The sequence below is a fragment of the Euprymna scolopes genome, chromosome 13 (genome assembly GCF_053919585.1).
Source record: "Euprymna scolopes isolate OS-2025 chromosome 13, ASM5391958v1, whole genome shotgun sequence".
NCBI classification, from domain to species: Eukaryota; Metazoa; Mollusca; class Cephalopoda; order Sepiida; family Sepiolidae; genus Euprymna; species Euprymna scolopes.
Genome location: NC_136494.1, coordinates 68,945,882 through 68,953,276, shown reverse-complemented (window position 1 = coordinate 68,953,276; position 7,395 = coordinate 68,945,882).

Below are 7,395 nucleotides of genomic sequence, written 5' to 3'. Positions count from 1 at the left end.
GGGAGTATCTATACACAGATGATGTTACAGAGTCTTAGCTTTGTACGACAGCTAAGTCTCTCTCTCTCGGTTCAAAATGTTGAGATCCAGCAACAAGCAACTGCAAGATAGCCTGCAACAAGTTAAACTGCAGACCAGCTTAATGCGGATACTGGTCTCCCGCTTTATGTTTTTTTTTTTAAATCAGAGATTTGCTTCTCCTAGAAAGGTTTCCTTAGAAAGTTTGCTATACAGATCCTGGCAATCTTCGGTTCTACATATTTGTGTTAATAGTTATTTATCAACTTAAAATCGGCGATTACTTTTTTTTTTAAATCGTAATAATCATTTTTCATCTCTGAAATGATTTACAACTGCAGAATATAAATTTTAGCCCGATATACCAAATTGTCTAAACAAGAGACTTCAAGCGTCAGAACAAAACATGAAACGTATACTTGATAATAAATATCTATTTTGAAAGGTTTTAAATTATGTGCATGCCATTTGTTGCTACGATATTCAAAAACAAGTGAACCACCTTCGTTATATTGAAATTAAGAAAGAATTTATATCTCACGCCATTTTCCTTCCTTATAATATTTTCTTAAATTATATATACGTTTGTACTTGCTTTGGGTAGGACTAAACTATTGCATGTCGCTAAATTAAAGAAAAATAGGTTGAAATAGTGTCTATTAAACGACTTGCATTATAATTATTATTCCTAGACATAACATGAAATAGTAAAATAAACAAGTCTTTATGACAACACCGACTCTTATAGCACTTGCGGAACTCTGAGTTTGATATTTCTGGTCTAGAACACATAGTCCATAATTTATAGTAAGTTCAATAGATTTAGATTTTACCACGCACCGACACCGATCATTTAAGAACGTATTTCTTGATAAACAAATAATAAATTTCCAGACGTTTTTTTTTGTACAGGAATTGTCGTAGACTCTTGAAAATTCAGTATATTATTGCTATACATCATATGAGATGACTGACCCTTGTTTATAACTTCTGGTTAAAATGGGCAGTTACAGCAGGAATTAAAATGGGCTGTTACAGTAAAAATTTGAACACACCCTACTAAAGATTGAGTGTCACAGCTGATGAATTTCAAAAATAAAATCTGAACGTGAGGAAACATTAGAAGAACGATATGCAATAAAATTCTGGAAAACTTGGAAAAATGTCACAGGAACGTATGGAATGCTTCAGACAGTTTTTTTGGACCATTTTGCATGAATCGAACATCAGTTTTCAAGTGGCATAAACGACTCAAGGATGGAAGGGAGTTTGTGAGGAAATACTGAGAGGTGTGGGAGGAGTAAGGAAGTCAGGACACCAGAGGGGATTGGCCAAATAAAATATTTCATGGGTATGGAGCACCGTGTGTCTATAGTGAGAATGAGTGCACAGTTTGATATCAGCGTGGAACTGTATACAGAATTGTTCACGATGAGACTGAAGATGTGTGCGAAGTTTGCCTCAAGTGTGCTCCACTCTTCTCACAGACTATCTGACCAATATAGGCACCAAGGCAGTTCCTCCCCCTTATAGTCCAGACCTTTCTCTCTGACTTTTGGTCATTCTCTAAACTCAAGAAAAACATAAAGGCTGTCGTTATGAGACAACTGAGGAGATGAAAAAAGCTGTGATGAGGGTCATTGACACACTCACATAAGAGGACTTCCATGGAGCCTTCCAGTAGTTGTTGGAACAGTAAAACAAGTGCATTGCAACCGGAGGAGATTACTTCGAAGGGAACTAGAGTGTAATGTGTGTCAATAAAAAAAATGTCCACACGAAAAAGTCTGGAAATTTATTGATGGCACCTCGTAATTAAAAATTTAATGTGAAACTATTTCTCTGTACTATTTTTTTTATCGCACTTATTTATAAAGTTATTTTTTATGCTGAATATGAGTTTGTGAGACGCATTCTGTAAGTTTTAACATTTACAAAATAAAAACAAACAAAAAATAACCATCTGACCATGTTACTCACCATGTTGCCTAGAGTACATATTCCAAAAATTCATAATGATTTTTCATTAGTTTCTGGTGGTTACTATATACAAAGTAAAAAAAAACAACTTCCAACTAGTCTCTGAAGCGATCGTGCGCCAGATCATTGTTGACTTGAATTCTAAAAATACTAGCAATAAATAATTTCGTAAAACTGTCTGTTTGTGCATCTCTAATGCTTTTTAGAGGTGGTGAAGTTTAAATAGAAAACTCTATTTTCTTGAATTGCAGATTTACCAACTATCGGTTACACCAGAACAGCGTTTGCAAATTGCAAATTATACGATAACTTACGGAGAGAAACATAATTCCATGAAATGGACCTGTCAACTGGCCACTTCATTGTGTGATTGAATTACATTAAATTATTATTTAGGGATATGTAAAGTGCCATGTCTACGGCGGAAAAACCCAAAACATATTAGACCACTAGGAAGACAACGTTAGACGCGTTATTGCTGAAACACATACTAATTTAATGCGTAAAGTTTGTGAAAATTGCGTCTATAGATTACGCCTTATAAACACGAGCCGCAAAGACACATGCCCGAAATTGTATTTAAATTATAAATGTCATGAATGAATCTTTGGAATGAGCCACATATTTGTATAATAAAATATTTTCAGTTATTTATTTTAATTAAAAGTTCGCCGCCTCTAAAACAGCCCCCTTTCTCCCTATATATATATATATATATATATATATATATATATATATATATATATTTTATATATATATATTTTTATATATATATATATTTGTATATATATTTATATATATTTTTAGATATATATTTATATATATTTATATATATATATTTATATATTTATATATATATATTTATATATTTATATATATTTATAAATATATATATTTATATATATATATATATATATATATATAATGAGTATGATGATTGATAATTTATAATTAAAATTAAAAATTAGAAATCTGTTCCATAAGGAAGAACAAACAAAATCAATTTCTTCTTCCTTAGGAAACAGATTTCTAATTTTTAATTTTAATTATAAATTATCAATCATCTTACTCATTATTAAAATAGCTCTAGGACATATATGCCTATCGAGCTTATTATATATCTACATTACAACGACCACTGTTTTCTTTTCTTTTCTCTGTAGTGATGGTCGTTTCGATTCCTTGTCGCCAATCTGTTGTGTCGTGAAACAAAAGTGAAAATAAGAACAATCAAGTCGAGGTTCGGTTAAGGAAAAAGTGTATTAACAATAATGTACAAAGATAGGAAAGCGTATATATCTGCTGGGCACTCGGCAAGCAGCTGAAGTGCAGTCGCATCTCTCTCACCGGTATTGGAATTACTAGCGCTATTTATAGTGCTAATCGGTGTAAATTCCTCTGTTCAAAGAAGGCCGATATAACACCCATCTTTGAAAATATCCCGTCTGGGATTAATAACGTTTTTTTTTTGTTCACCCTAATCAATTCTGTTGATTTCCGTTTTCTGTTTGATCTTCTGTTCCGGAGCTGTCTCTGGTATGGGCACTTGAAAAGTATCAAACACTGTGTCCATAATGTCCTCCTCGGGCGATCTGGTCACCTCACTATTCGAGTATCTTTACCAAATTTGGTTAGTGTGATGTCTGTGCACGAAGTCTGGTCCCTTAATTATGTAATCATTGCTTATTTGTTTCTCAACAATGTCGGACTCCCAGAAAGTTATTATTTTTGTGAATCTTGTAGAAGACTCTTTCGCCAACTTTATACCGTTTTTTTTTGTTATCGTTTTTTTAGGTTTAGTCCATCCTGGTTTCGTAACAACTTGTGAAAAATCGATTTAACCTTGCATCCGAACATAACCTCAGCAGGTCTCTTCGACATTTCGATGTTTGCATTCGAAGTGACTCTGTAGACTTGTAAAAACTGTTGGATTGACATCCGTCTGCGACCCACTAGCTTTTTCAGAGCTCTCTTGAATTTGTCCACGAATTTCTCTGCTTGTTCATTACTTCTTGGGTGGTATGGCGGAATGTTTATATGCTCGATTAGATGATCCTCGCAAAAATGTTTAAATTCGGTAGACGTAAATTGCGTTCCATTGTCTGTAACAATGCAGTCTACTACTCCAAACCTAGCGAATAGTTCATACAGGAAGTTGATAGTTACCTCGGATGTGGGATTCTTACATTTTAATACATCCGGCCATTTAAATAGGCTGTCTACAACAATGAGATAGTAGAACCCATCTAGCGGTCCTGCAAAATCTAAATGAATCCTAGACCAAGGTCGGTCCGCTTTTGCTCACGATCCGAATTGAGTCGGAGTAGCTTTCATAGCTAATGCGTATCCTCTACACTCCCTGATTTTTTCTTCTATATCCTTATCCATGTTTGGCCAATAAACGAAAGAGCGTATAAAGCTTTTCATTCTTGATATACCTGGATGTCCTACATGGAATTCCTTGAGCATTCTTTTCTGTAATGTCGCAGGAATTACGACCCTGTCGCTATATAACAGAACGTTATCGCAAATTGAATAAATTTCTTCATCCTGTTCGTTATTGTTGATCCTTTCTTTCGTGCGTATAATATATTCGTCCACCTCTGACTTACACTTAATCTCATCAAGCGTTACTAGAAGTTCTCTTATTGTGTTACATAACGTATTTTTTACTTCAACTTCCGCTTGAATGGCTGCTATTACCATATCCTCCAATGGTCCTGTCTACTTAGGTATTAACCTCAATAACCCGTCTGCATGACCAAATATTTTAGATGGTACATACTCCATTTGAAAATTGTAATTCAGAAGTATGGTACCCCATCTTTGGAGTCTATTCGCCGTATATTGTGGTAGTCCATTTTTCGATCCGAAAATCGTTAATAATGGTTTGTGGTCTGTTTGTAACAGAAATTGCCTACCGTGCAGGAAACAATGAAATTTCTTTACCGCGAATATAATGCTTAGCGCTTCTTTTTCAATTTTTGAGTTCTTTTCGACTGGCAAAAGTGATCGGGATGAATGTGCTATGGGTTTTACTTTTCCATCATCCATTTTGTGTAAAATGCATACACCTATGCATCGCTTGCAACTATAATTTCACGCTTGGGATTATAATGTGCCAGAAACAAGTCAGACGTTAAAGTCTTTAATTTCCCGAAATGCTTCTTCGCACTCTTGCGTCCAGACCCATTTTTGGTCTTTCCTTAATAGTTCATTTAAAGGCGATCTTAGTTTATGTATATTTGGCACAAATACATTGTAGTAATTTGCCAAACCTAGGAAACTTTGTAAAGACACAATATTTTCTGGAGCAGCCAGATTCTTTATTGCACTCGATCTATCTGGATCCGGTCTTCTTCCATGTTTATCGATGATTTGCCTCAAGTATTTTATTTTCTCCATTAAAAATGTACATTTTTTCCTGTTTTATTTTAAATCCATAATCCTGGACCCTTTTGAATACTTTGTTTACATGAGCTTTGTGGTGTTCTTTGTTAGTTGTTAACACATCGTCCAGGTACCCTACTGCAAAATCCAACCCATTTAACATAATGTCCATAATTTGTTGAAAAATCGCAGGGGCAACTTTGACCCCAAAAGGAAGTCTGTTAAACTTGTATAATCCCTTATGGGTATTAATACATAGCAGCTTTGAACACTACTCATCGACTGGAACTTGTAAGTACGCGTCACTGAGATCGATTTTAGAAAAATATTTCCCTCCACTCAGTTTCGCAAATATCTCTTCAGGGCTCGGAAGAGGATAATGGTGATCTTGTAATGCCCTGTTTAAGCCTGTCGCAAAATCGGCGAAAACCCGAATCTCCTTACTCTTCTTTTTGATGTAAACCGTTAGTGCAGCCCACTCAGTGTAATCAATTTTTCTAATGACACCCATGTTTTCGAGTCTTTCTAATTCACCGTCTATCTGTTCTATAGCGGCGTATGGAACATTTCTTTTATTTCTAAACACTGGCTGTTCATTTACTTTTACGTTAAATTTTGCTACCGATTTTGTACACCTTCCCAAATCGCCTGAAAATACGTCCTGGAAATTTTCTTGTAACTCCCTTTTAAGCTTTTCTGCCTCCATATTCGAATCTTCAATCTTTGGCAAAATGAGCTTAAATGCAGATCCCGTAGTCTAAACTTTTCGAACAGATCAGTTCCAAAGAGGTTGTTTGATTTTCGCATGACAAAAATTCTTTCTTTTTGGGTCCTGGTCTGGAAAAAATATCCGTCAATAGTTCTCCTTCGAAGGTAATTTTTTCGCCACTGACGCTTATCGTCGTTTTATGTGATTTAATCATAGTTAGTCTCCCAAGCCTCTTCCATGTCTGTACATTAATAATGGAAATGTCAGACCCACTATCAAGCTGTAGCCTTACTTTCTTTTTAAACATTTTGACCTGGACATATTGCCGGATATTTTGTTTCTCAAGTTCAATTTTCGTAAGTTTAATGGGTGTCTTTCAACCAGATTTTTTTCTACAATGCGATGCTTTATGCCCTTTCTGGTAGCAGTTGCCACATTGTTTGAATTTGTAGGGACACTCATTGTACCAATGTTTATTTCCACACCTCCAACATGGTCCAGGTGGATCTTTTCCCTGTTTCTTTCTCTGGTTATTTTTTGAAGTCGAATTTTTCTTTTAATGGATCTTTTTAATATGCGATCCTCTGCTTTCCTCTATGTCACGACTGTCTTGTTTCAACGCAATAAACCGTTCATAGTCTTCCGCTAAGTTGTGTAGCTTTAAATTCGGTTCGTTTTCGAGTTTATTTAAAACACGACGCCTGATTTCAGCGTCTTTAAGACCAGCCCTTGCACAAATATTAAACATTTAAAGTTATCTGATGATAATTCCTCCAGTTTAAAATCGTCGCAATGCTTGTTCACTATACTCGCATAAGTAGTGTTGTCGTCTTCATTTCTTCTAGTAACATTCATACATTTATATCGCCTATGGAAAAGAGACGTTTTTGCAGAAAACAATTCTGTAAGTAGCATAACTGTTTCTTGAAAGCTCACCTCACTGGTCTTTTTTGGGAGAATAAAATTCACGAACTTTGTATGCTCGGCTGTTCCCAATTTCCTTAGCAAAAGCCTAACTTTTTTCGCGTCTGACAAGGTACTATAATCCGATATAAAAATATCCTCATATCGTCTATAGTACTGGACGGAAGTGACATCGTCTCTGGATTATAATTGAAATTTTCAAAAGCGGCCCACACAGCTGTTTGAGAAAATGCGTTATGATTATCGTCCGCTTTAGTTAACTGTGTCGCCTCCAGAATTTTTCTCTGTGCCTCCTGTGTTTTCACCAATATTTCCTCGAAGCGTTTCTGTTGGTGAAGCATTTTTTTTTCTTCAAATGCTTGTTTAAATATCTC